The sequence below is a fragment of the Podarcis filfolensis genome, assembly GCF_964270895.1.
Source record: "Podarcis filfolensis genome assembly, chromosome: 11".
NCBI lineage: Eukaryota > Metazoa > Chordata > Lepidosauria > Squamata > Lacertidae > Podarcis > Podarcis filfolensis.
The window spans coordinates 3531943-3544595 of record NC_139613.1 but is presented as its reverse complement, the minus strand read 5'-3'; the positions used below and the strand labels follow the sequence as shown (position 1 = coordinate 3544595).

The following is a 12653-nucleotide window of genomic DNA, read 5'->3' as shown; positions in this document are numbered from 1 at the left end:
CAGCATTTTAGTGTGAATTTCTCCCAACAGGCACATTTTTATGCAGTTTAAAGTAATGTGTGCCTCTTTGCAAGCCATTTCCTCCAATATGATGAATTTTTGTGTGAGATTTTCACTGATACGTGCAGACTTCCCTCTAGTATGTGCATTTCAGCACACATCACTTGGCTGGGGAAATGTTTTGAAGGAGGACTGTGATTCGGTTTGCAAATGGTCAGTGTGGTGTAGTGGTTAAGAGTGGTAGATTTGTAATCTGGGGAACCGGGTTCGCATCTCCGCTCCTCCACATGCAGCTGCTGGGTGACCTTGGGCCAGTCACACTTCTCTGAAGTCTCTCAGCCCCACTCACCTCACAGAGTGTTTGTTGTGGGGGAGGAAGGGAAAGGAGAATGTTAGCCGCTTTGAGACTCCTTCGGGTAGTGATAAAGCAGGATATCAAATCCAAACTCCTCTTCTTTCAGAAAGTGTGAATTAGGTAGGTTTGCCTTTGAACTGAATAGAATTTCTCCTCCACTCCTAACACACACACACACACACACACACACACACACACACACACACCTTTCTCAAAATTAGAGATATTTTTTTCTCCTCCAAGCATCTGTGCAGGACCCAACTAGCACGTCTGGAGGGCAGAACCGCAATGACTCAAGCACCTCTGTGAGTTATTTATGAGTTTCTCCGTGTATTCAACTGGATGAAACTGGCTTCCTCCTTCCGTCCCCTCACCCTTTCCCTTCAGACTCCTCTGCTTTCAGCTCATCTGCCTTTGGTTTTTGGAGGGGGGAGTTGGTCCTCCCCGAGTCTTGAAAGCATACATCCTGCCTAGTGGAACTGGTTACCTCAGTCTGCCAACACACACCCTGACTCCTCTGCGTGCGTGTGTGTGTGGCACAATCTTTTCGCCAGCTCAGCCTGTTAGAGGCGGCACAATGAAGCAATTGTCTCAAGGCGGATTGAACCAGAAGAAACAGGACTGAACCAGAAAAAGCACAACCTGGATTTGGCAAAGGCAGGCTGGTTGTGTGCCAAACCTGGGATGTTTTAACATCTGCACTCGCTGCTCCTGCTGCAAAGAGGAGGAAGTTCTGGGGGCATCCTTTGACAGAGTCACATCCCTTGAAAGCGGAGCGTCTCGGAGTTTTGTGGCACGCTCTTCTTGCAGAATCTGTCTCCATGCAGCCTGTGGGGAGAGAGAGATGGGGCAACCAGACTGAAGCAGCATCCGTTCTGAAGCTGAGCAAAGCGTTGGCAAGGGAGAACATTCAGATTATTTATTACTGTACAATTGCGTCTTACATGGCGGTTCAGTTCCAAGGGTATACACTGCAATCACATAGACCACAGCTCTGTCCACTTGGAAGCCCCCCCCCCGAGCATTCAGGGATCCACCAGGATCCATAAGATTCCTAGGGTGGACCATCTGAATTGGTCCCACACTCTTGCAGAGGGGAATTGCTGCCGTGAGTCCAGGCTCCAGCAGTTTGGCCTAGGAGCAAAGACCAAGTCAAAGCTATGTCCTGTTCTCTGCATAAGTCAGATGATAATGATAGACAATCCCATTGTCACCGTAGAGGCCGTGATATCCTCATCTGGTACAGCAGCTCCTGCTGCTTCTATCTTCTTTGGTGATCCCTCATAGACGAGTAGGATTGTCTTCCATAAACATGGTTTTTAAAAGTGAGTCTGTAAGTAACTGTGGAGGCCAATTCTGAATCTGCACGTCCTTCCACAGTAGGGAAATAGGTTTCTGAGTGGGAGTTGATCATGGTGAGAGTTTGCTAAGCATGCCTTCCTCTTAGCGCGTTTCTCCCTTTTGTCCTGAGTTCAAGCGTCTTCAAAACCCATGACACCTTTGGTAAAGGCTGTTCTCCAATTGGAGGACTCGCAGACCAGTGTTTTCCAGTTGTCGGTGTTTACTTCAGTGTGACTGCTGAAGTCACCCAGGATTATCATCCAGGATTCCTTCAACACAAATATAGGATGGGGGACACCTTGACAGTAGTCTGTGTGAAAAGGATTTAGGGTTCTTAATAGACCACAAGCTTAACATGAAACAACAGGATGATGCAGCAACAAAAAAAAGCTAATGCAATTCTAGGATACGTCAACAGAGGTATAGCATCCAGGTTAAGGGAAGTAATAGTCCCGCTCTATTCTGCCTTGGTCAGACCAAACCTGGAGTCCTGTGTTCAGTTCTGAGCATCCCATTTTAAGGATGATGTTGACAAGCTGGATGTATGCAGAGGAGGGTGACCAAGAGGTTCAAGGGTCTGGAAACCAAGACTTAGGAGGAACAGTTGAAGGAGCTGGAGATATTCAGCTTGGAGGAGAGGAGACTGAGTTAACATGATGACCACCTTCAAATATCTCAAGCATGGAAGATGGAGCAAGATTATTTTTTGCTGCTCCAGAGGGGAGAACCCAACCCAATGAATTCAAAAGACATGGAAGGAGATTCCAACTTAACATTAGGAAGAACTGGTAGCAGGTGTGCAGGTGAAGGCAGCAGCGGCAGAGTAGGAGGAAGAGAAAGTAGAGCCTCTAGCCATGCCTTAAGTGGGAGACTCCCTTCTTTGAATTGCCCTGCTCTTCCATCCCTTCAAGGGCCTAGATCCTTCCTGGCTTGCTAGTTTTCACAGCCATGGCAATGGAAGAGAAGAAGCCAGATTCAGAATCAGCCAGAGCACCATCAACACCCTCCTCTTCAAACAATCAGAGCAAGCCTGCCTCTGTAAAACCAAACTGTGCCCTGAAGTTCACACTGGCAGGACACACAAAAGCTGTCTCATCAGTGAAATTCAGTCCCAGTGGAGTTGGCTGGCCAGTTCCTCGGCTGATAAGCTTATAAAAATCTGGGGCACCTATGACGGCAAATTTGAGAAGACCATATCTGGCCACAAGCTGGGAATCTCTGATGTCGCTTGGTCATCTGATTCAAACCTTTTTTTGTATCTGCCTCAGATGACAAAACTCTCAAAATCTGGAATGTGAGCTCGGGGAAATGCTTGAAAACCCTGAAGGGACACAGCAACTGCATCTTCTGCTGCAATTCCAACCCACAGTCCAACCTCATTGTCTCAGGATCATTTGGTGCGAGTGTGAGGATCTTCTTCTTCTTCTTTGGCGATCCCTCGTAGCCGAGTAAGACTGTCTTCCATAAACACGTTTTTAACAATGAGTCCGTAAGTGACTGTGGAGGCCAATTCTGGATCCACACGTCCTTCCACAGTGGGGACATTGGTTTCCAGGCGGGAGTTGATCACGGTGTGGATTTGCCAAGCGTGCCTTCCTCTTAGCACATTTCTCCCTTGCGTCCTGAGTTTGAGTGTCTTCAAAGTCCATGACACCGTTGGTAAAGGCTGTTCTCCAACTGGAGCGCTCGCAGGCCAGTGTTTCCTGGTTGTCAGTATTTATACTACTTTTTTTAGATTTGCCTTGAGACAGTCTTTAAACCTCTTTTGTTGACCACCAGCATTATGCTTTCCATTTTTAAGTTCGGAATAGAGTAGTTGATTTGGAAGACGATCATCAGGCATCCGCACAACATGACCAGTCCAACGAAGTTGATGCTGAGGAATCATTGCACAGGACATCAAAACCAGGAAATTCCAAAAAACCCTGCCAGCCCATTCTGACCCGGTTTCAGCAGTGCATTTTAACCATGATGGCTCCCTGATAGTGTCCAGCAGCTATGATGGCCTCTGCTGAATCTGGGATACAGCATCAGGACAGTGTTTGAAAACGCTGATCGATGATGACAACCCCTCTGTGTCTTTTGTGAAGTTCTCTCCCAGTGGCAATATATTCTAACGGCAACATTGGACTGCACTCTTAAGCTTTGGGACTGCAACAAAGGAAAGTGCCTAAAGGCCACAAGAACAAGAAATACTGCATCTTTGCCAACTTCTCCGTTACTGGTGGAAAGTGGATCGCGTCTGGTTCACAGGACAACCTGGTTTACATTTGGAACCTCCAAACTGTACAAGAGACCGTACAGCAGCTGCCAGGGCATACAGATGTTGTGATTTCTACAGCATGCCATCCGGCAGAGAACATCATTGCCTCAGCAGCTCTAGAAAATGACAAAACAATTGAACTTTGAAAGAATGACTGCTAAAATGCTTTCAGCATCACTTCAGAGACTGCTGGGGGCTGTCTGGAAAACATGGGGGCATTTTGTGTTTGTGTTTTTTGAAGACCCATTTGCTAGGAAGCAAAGCAACCATTGAGAAGATGATGTCTCCTAGTCTTGGCCCAAAAAACTTCTCTCTTTGGCTAGTCTCCTAACTGGGCAAATATAGTTGTTGGGTTTTTTTGGGGGGGGGATAATAAAAAGGTTCTGTTTTCTTTGATGAATTGGTGGCTTTTCCTCCTGGGAAGCCATTAACTATTCTCTCCTTTGAGAATAAGCTTGGAGGGAACTCTGTCTCCTAACAGCAACCACCACCAAGTCATAAACTTAGAAAGAATCTGGCTATATTAACATTTTTAAAGAAAAAGAAAAAAGATCCAGGCAGGTAGGCCCTAGTTCATAAAACTTTAAATAGAAGAGCCATGGTGCCTAATTATTAAAGGCAATTTTTTTAACGTGACCAAACAAGTGTTCTTTTGCCTTTTGCCTCTTCTCATTTCCCACCCACCCAAGTTTCCAGAACCTGTGATTAAATCACCCTTTCTTTGTCCTTCTGTGTAGCGCACCCTGTTCATCACGCTCTCCAATAAATGTTATTTGACAGTAAAAACCTATTCAAGCTTTCCACCCCACCCCAAATTACCAGTTCACCCCTGTCTTCCAAAGTCCTTGCTTGCGGATATTTGTTTGTTTTTACTTAAAAAATATATATTCTGGCAAATTTCACAAACTCTTTACAGTTATTTCAGCGTAAAAAAACAAAACAAAAACACTTTTTTATCTTGGAAACCTCATTGTATGAGCTTGTATTTGCTAATGGTATGGCTTTATTCCCCCCCCCCCCCAGACTTCCACATTGGTATATTCCTTTTCTACCCTTTCTTCCCTCTCCTCTGCCCTTATCAATATTTTACACATCAAACCGGGTTACCATATGCACAATAAAAAGGTGGGATTTTTTGTGTGGGGAGGGGGAACATTAGGAAGAACTTTCTGATGGTAAGAGCAGTGGTGGAGCTCCATGCTCCAGCACCTGGAGCGGCGAAAGCACGCAGCGCGGGACATGTGCAGCACATGGCGTGCATCCTCAGGGTTTGCAGCACGTGTCGTGCATCCCGGGGTGCACGGTGAGCGGCGCACATCCCGAGGGGGCAACTGCGATATCATCTCCTCCGGATGGCACCTGGGGGCCCCTCTCCCCCTGCCCCCACCTTCGTCCACCAGTGGGTAAGAGCTGTTTGACAGTGGAACGGACTCCAGCGTGGTGTAGTGGTTAAGAGCGGTAGTCTCGTAATCTGGTGAACCGGGTTTGCTTCCCTGCTCCTCCACATGCAGCTGCTGGGTCACCTTGGGCTAGTCACACTTCTCTGAAGTCTCTCAGCCCCACTCACCTCACAGAGTGTTTGTTGTGGGGAGGAAGGGAGAGGAGAATGTTAGCCGCTTTGAGACTCCTTCGGGTAGTGATAAAGCGGGATATCAAATCCAAACTCCTCCTCCTCCTCTTCTTCTTCTTCTTCTTCTTCTTCTTTCTTCAGAAGGTGGTGGACTGTTACCCAGGGCTTCTAAACAGGAGCTGGGAGGCCACCTGTCAGGGATTTTTTACCTGTGATTCCTGCACTGCATGGCATTTTTAGGGTGGCGATACGTCTGGAAATTCCCGGACACAGCCAAAATTCTTCAGCTGAAAGCAGTGTCCGGGTGGAAATGGCACTAAAAATGGCAACAGACGTACAGCAACCCATGTCGACAGTATACTTTAGGGGAAAGAAGCTCAACCACTTTTGTGTTCGGATTTTCACTTTTTGAAATATGGCAACCCTAGACTAGATGAGCCTAGACTAGATGAGTTCTGTGATTCTATGAGCACCTTCCTCAGTCAGCTCAGTTCAGGAGGCTGTTGGGCAGCTGGGCGGACAGGACATTAGCAGCACCTCTGATGTTTCTGTAAAATCCAGCATTAGATGAAGGCGCTCTAGCTCTCTTCCAAGACTCAGAGGTTTCCTGGTGAGCGAAAATGAGCTCTGGTGAAACACGGCAAAGGTCAGATCACTCTGATCCAGCCAGATAAAAGGGGGGGGGTTGCATCATTTAGTCACTTGATGAGTGTGTGGAGGAAACCATTTGTGCATCACACGCATTACCCATCGTGGCAGAAAGGTATGAGCAGAGAGCATGACTCTTTGAACTTCTTCAAAGGAGTTCCTGGAACTGAGCGTGTCACAGCGATTTTGGAACCGGGAATTTGTCAACGAGGTGAGTTCCAGCAGCCCTCACCCCCAGGCCTTTGATCCCATGAATGCAATAGTTCTTTAATCCCTGAAAGGAGGGAAAGTTGGGTGTAGGCTGAGATGGAAATCCATCTGAGTGACAGGAAGGGAGGATTCTCAAAACCGAGATATTATGCAATGAAGTCTCGTAACGTGGAACCTTAGAAGATAAGAGACAGACGGGATTGCAGCCTGCCCCAAATCCTTGAGAAAGAGTGGGAAATGCCCAATAAATTGCATCTTATGGTTTCCTAAAACTGTTTCTCTTCTATCAACACCGCCCATCCGTTCTCACTCTCTCTGCCTTCCCAGAACCTCTTCTCTTTGTTAGCCTTGCCTTTGGAAAGGCAATAAACCTTGTCAAGGAAATAAACAACTATCTGACTTTTAGAAGACATCTGAAGGCAGCCCTGTTTGGGGAGGTTTTTAATGTTTGATGTTCTATCGTGTTTTAATATTCTGTTGGGAGATGACCCAAAGTGGCTGTGGAAACCCAGCCAGATGGGCGGGGTATAAATAATAAATTATTATTATTATTATTATTATTATTATTATTATTATTATTATTATTATCATTAGCCTTCTCCATCCAAGTAATGAGTCAAAAGTGAAAACCACATTAGTGAAAACCACTTACAAAGAGGCATTAATTGAAAGTGATATGGAAATGTAGAGAACTAAACCTCATATTATCAGGGGTTGGGATGGGAGAGAAACATCCCTGCATTGACATGTGAATGTAATTCAGGCCTTGAGCTGGCTGAAAGGTTATGTAGTCTCAGCTACCTCCCCAGTTTCCCCACTCCCCAAGACCATTTTATTGTTCTTTTAAATTTATTTATTCATTCAAAAAATTATGTATCTTCTTCTTTGCCGATCACTCGTAACCGAGTAAGATTGTTTTCCATAAACACGGTTTTAACAAGTAAGTGACTGTGGAGGCCAATTCTGGGTCCACATGTCCTTCCACAGTGGGGACATTGGTTTCCGGGCGGGAGTTGATCATGGTGTGGATTTGCCAAGCATGCCTTCCTCCTTAGCACGTTTCTCCCTTGCGTCCTGAGTTCGAGTGTCTTCAAAGCCCATTACACCTTTGGTAAAGGCTGTTCTCCAACTGGAGCGCTCACAGGCCAGTGTTTCCCAGTTGTCAGTGTTTAGACTACATTTTTTTAGATTTGCCTTGAGACAGTCTTTAAACCTCTTTTGTTGACCACCAGCATTACGCTTTCCATTTTTTAGTTCGGAATAGAATAGTTGCTTTGGAAGACGATCATCAGGCATCCGCACAACATGACCAGGCCAACAAAGTTGTTGAAGAATCATTGCTTCAACATTGGTGATCTTTGCTTCTTCCAGTACACTGATATTAGTTCGCCTGTCTTCCCGAGTGATATGTAAAACTTTATGGAGACACCGTTGATGGAATCTTTCAAGGAGCTGGAGATGGCGTTTATAAGTGGTCCATGTTTCACAAGCATGTAGTAAGGTTGGTAGTACAATAGCTTTGTAAACAAGCATTTTGGTTTCCCTGCGAATGTCCCGGTCCTCAAGCACTCTGCGCTTCAGTTGGAAGAAAGCCGCACTCACAGAGCTCAGGCGATGCTGGATTTTGGCATCAATGTTGGCCCTTGTGGAAAAATAACTGCCTAGGTAGAAGTGATCAACATTTTCCAACGTTACACCATTAAGTTGGATTTGTGGCGCTGCAGAGGGGTTATTTTGTACTTGTTAGTGCAGCACTTTGGTTTTTTGGATGTTGAGTGATAGGCCAAGCTTTTCACAAGCTTCTGCAAAGATATTTAGGATGCTTTGGAGGTCATCCTCTGAGCGTGCCCACACTACGTTGTCATCAACATACTGAAGCTCTACGTTACTTCCGAGTTTCGCTGCTCGCGCATGTGCAGACAGTCAAAATGACGTCACGTGCATGCGCGGAAGCAGCAAAACACGACCCGCGCACGCACAGATGCACAGTCACATCTTACATTCTGTCCAGGATGCGAACGGGGCTCCTGAACGGATCCCGTTCGCATCCCGAGGTACCACTGTACTGAGGACTCACCAGCAAAGAGATGCTGAGACTTTAGCGCTTCTGCTGAACATCCTCTTTGGCCAAAACAATTTGGCTCAGCTTTTTTGCTCTCCAGCGAAAGATCAAGGTCATTGACCTGCAGTCATTCTCAATTCCGGTCGTGAAAGATACTGAGGATGAGAATGTGAAAGAGCCTTGCAGCTCCTGATCCCCGGAAATGGGGTTGTTGTCTGAGTCACGGATCTTCCCAGAAAAAAAAAGTGTGTCAACAAAGGGAAAGGGGCTGTAAAGGGCTCAAGAAAGGACAGCAAGGAGGACTCTGCATGAGGAAATCTGAAATTGCATCAGTTGTGGCTTCAGCATTGTGAGTGAAGGATTAAAGAAGCAGAGATGGCTTGAGTCATAGGACACACCAGTTATGGGTTGCCTTGGGACAGAGCTAGGTGCACGCAGTTCCCGCTGAAATCAAGGGAGGTTAAGATAGACTGTGTGACTTACTGGTAACTTCCATTGTTCCAGTTTAATGGGAACTAAGTGCATAAGAACGGAAGAGGGGCCTGCTGGATCAGGCCAATGCCCCATCTAGCTCATCATCCTGGCATCACAGTGGCCAACCAAAGACCTCTTCTGGGAAACCCAGAAGGCTTAGGAGAAAATCCTATGGAAATCTGGAATGGAGTCCCTAAGATGGTTGGATGGCGCCTTGTATACCTCCTTCCAGCAACTCCTGCAGCCCAGCTGGTGCAGAATGTATTGCTCGGCTTTCTTTTGGACCACATCAGTGTGGCCAAGAGGGGGGTCTTGTGGTCTGGGCATCCCAGGACTTCCATATTCAGTGTCCAGGCTTGTGACCCAAAGAGGCACCTCGGTGCTACTAATGCAGCAAAAACAACATGGGAGGCAGCAGTTACAAGTTACTGGTTTCTGCCACCACAACAGGCACTGCGATTCTCCAGTGGTTCGAACTCACCCCCAGAGGTGAACTCCATTGTGTCTTTTTTTTGTATATTATTTTTATTACGTTTTCTGTTTTACAATTTAAAATTCTAATTTTACATCCTTAAGATATCAGTGACTTCCCTTCTTCTCTTTCCATGGTTTATTTATTTTACAAAAACTATACCATTCAGTATTCCATTATTGCTTCCATCAAAACTTGTTCACACTGTTGAATTTATCTTAATGCTGCCAGCGTTTTCAGCTGAAGAGTGAACTCCATTGTGTCTTGAGACAGACGGATGCCAACAATACCGACCTTCATCTGAGGATCATGGGGAGATTTACAATATAAAAACACAGAAATATATATTGAGGATGCCTTGCTATCTTCTAGCTTGCTCTCTCTTGGCTTTGAAATGCCTTAATAGCGCCAACTGCGCTGCCAGTTCCTTTCTTTTGCTATAGGATTTTGATGAGCTTTCCCAACAGGGAGGCCCCTTGCAACCTTGGCCTGGTTTTGCGTCTGTAATTTTTGCTTTATTAGCTTCCACAGAGGCGCTTAATCATCAAAGCACAGAGTGAGGAGTCAGGAAGACAAGAGCACAGACAGGGGGCAAGTTCTGCTTTAGGTGGTAAAACTGCACCACTTTGGGCTGCATAACCAAGCCTTATGAAGAACAGTTGAGAGAATTGGGTAATTTCAGCCTAGAGAGGAGAAAATTAAGAGGTGTTATTTAATATAATAATAATGTTATTAATAACGATATGATTGGCATCTTCAAATATCCCGTAGGCTGTCATATGGAAGAAAGAGCAAGCTTGTTTTCTCCTGCTCCAGAGGGTAGAACCCAAAACAGTGGATTCAAACGACAAGGAAGGAAATTCCAACTCAACATTAGGAAGAGCTTTCTGCTGTCAAGAGCTGTTTGACAGTGGAATGGCTGACTTTGGAAAGTGGCAGACTATCATTCATTGGGGGTTTTTAAACCAAGGTTGGATGGCCATCTGTCAGGGATGCTTCAGCTGTGATTGCAGGGAGTTGGACTAAATGAAGGCCCCTTTCAAGTCTACAATTCTAGGATAGCATACGAAGAAGTTTCCAGCTGCTGGATCAAGCCAATGGTCACCTAGTCCAGCATCTCATTGTGAGTCGAGGACCCGCCACCCGCATAGGAGTATAATAAGACACAAAGACACGTTATTTTAGGTTAATGGGCAAAATTAGGCCACAACCTTTATTGGTTACAGCATGTGAGTAGTATTGGCTTAGGCATTGGATGAAACAGCAATACAAGACTCCAAAGGAGTCATATCAGGGTCAACAACCAATGGGGGGAGCTTGTTGATGCAAATACAACTGGAAACTCCCCCATGACGTCACCAGGGGGTCGTGCCATGGCCCTAGCCACCAGCAGGGCATCAGACAGGATCCAAGACCACCAGATTCCTTTAACGGAATACCCAAAAGAGGAGGGGTAGATGATGGCCCATACCCAATCCTCCAACACAGCACACATATTCCAATGCCCAACCGCCAATACCAGAAAGTCGTGACGAGTTGCTACGAGGTAGGCGAAAAAACCAAGAGGCTAGTGCCAATTTGCCAAATGGATAAAAACAGTCCTACCAGGCCCCTTGGGCAATCAAGGCAACCAACCGAAGTCCATAGCAAGGTCAAAACACAAAAAGAAGCTGAGCTAAGAGAGAGGGAGGGCGGGAGATCCGAAGAAAGAAGGAACAGGCTGGGAGCAGAGCGCAGCCACGGCTGTTTAAACGCATTTAGCCCCGCCCACCAGCCAGCCCTATTGGTTGGCCAGAAGGCTTGGCCGCGGCAACAGAAGCAATCAGGGGCAGTGGCGTAGCGTGGGTTGTCAGAACCCGGGGCAAGGCAAGTAATTTGCACCCCTAACCCGTGGATTTGCGCCCCCTAACCCGTGGATTTGCGCCCCCTAACCCTAACTCCCAGATGTTGCGCCCGGTGCGGCCGGCCCCCCCTGCACCCCCCACGCTACGCCACTGATCAGGGGCAAGGATCCGAGCACGCCTCCCTGCTCCTGCTCACAACTCCTCCCCTCTGGGAGGAGGAAAGGCCTTCTCAACCAGATGCCTATGGAAAGCCTGGAAGGACTATGTGCAAAAGCCCTCTTCCCTCGTGTGGCTTCCAGCAACCGGCATTCAGTAGCATTGCTGCTTCAAGCAGTGGTTGTAGAACACATCTGTTCTACAACTGATAGCTGGATTGGCTGTCTCTCTTCTACACAGCAATTAAAGGTTCAGGAGCCCTGAGCTCTTTTGCATTTTGCCAGCCAGGGCTGAATTTTCCTCCGCACACAATGTTCTCCCCACCCGGAAAACGAGCTAGTCCAAGAGAAAGCTTTAATAATAATAATAGTAATAGTAATTGATCTTCTTTGTCCAGAGAGTATTTTTGGACAGCAGAGGCGTTTCCCAGGCAGTTACCCAAGTACTCCTCGACAGATGATGAAATGCCCAAATCTGAGTGTGGATGTGCTGCTCAGCATGAAAGCTTAGCACACCATGGGAAATACTGTGTTCAGCAATAGTCAATGACCCCTGCATTCCCAGGGGTCATCAAACGGACAAAAGCAAGCACGGGTGTGTAACATTAGCCAGGTCGTCTCTTGTCTATTGCAAAGCTCCCTCGGGAGGAAGCGATTTGCAAAAGAGAAACCTGTGTGGGAGAGATAGGAGGGCTTAGCCCTTCAGCTACCAGTTACTTTTTCTGCGAGGTAACCTCCCCACAGCTACTTGCGAGTATTATTCCCAGTGCTTTCCCCCCAAGAAAAATAGGTGCCAGAACTCACCATGAAGTTGTTACGGCAAGTCGCCGGCTGACTGGGGCAGCCCTGAACAGATGCTGATTCGACCACAACCAAGTTGGCCGCTCCCGGAGGTGCTTAAGTCTACAGCAAGCTGTCTCCCTAGCTGGTTTGGGGGTCACCCCTGGTTCTGGTGCAGATCAAATATAGGCGCCCCCACCTCCATCATTAGGGACGCAGGTGGCGCTGTGGGTTAAACCACAGAGCCTAGGACTTGCCGATCAGAAGGTCGGTGGATCAAATCCCCACAATGATGGGGTGAGCTCCCGTTGCTCAGTCCCTGCTCCTGCCAACCTAGCAGTTCAAAAGCACGTCAAAGTGCAAGTAGATAAATAGGTATCGCTCCGGCGGGAAGGTAAACGGTGTTTCCGTGCGCTGCTCTGTTTCACCAGAAGCGGCTTAGTCCTGCTGGCCACATGACGTTTCCGGGCACAATTCAA

The 12653-nt window shown here is 47.0% G+C and overlaps 1 pseudogene across 1 annotated transcript; it reads left to right on the top strand.

The window, feature by feature from the left end:
- Positions 1 to 2644: 2644 nt before the first annotated feature.
- Positions 2645 to 5095, top strand: LOC310744494 (WD repeat-containing protein 5-like; annotated as a pseudogene). The gene is made up of 2 exons: positions 2645 to 3099; positions 3578 to 5095. The product of its transcript is annotated as a WD repeat-containing protein 5-like (transcript).
- The last annotated feature ends 7558 nt before the right edge of the window (positions 5096 to 12653 follow it).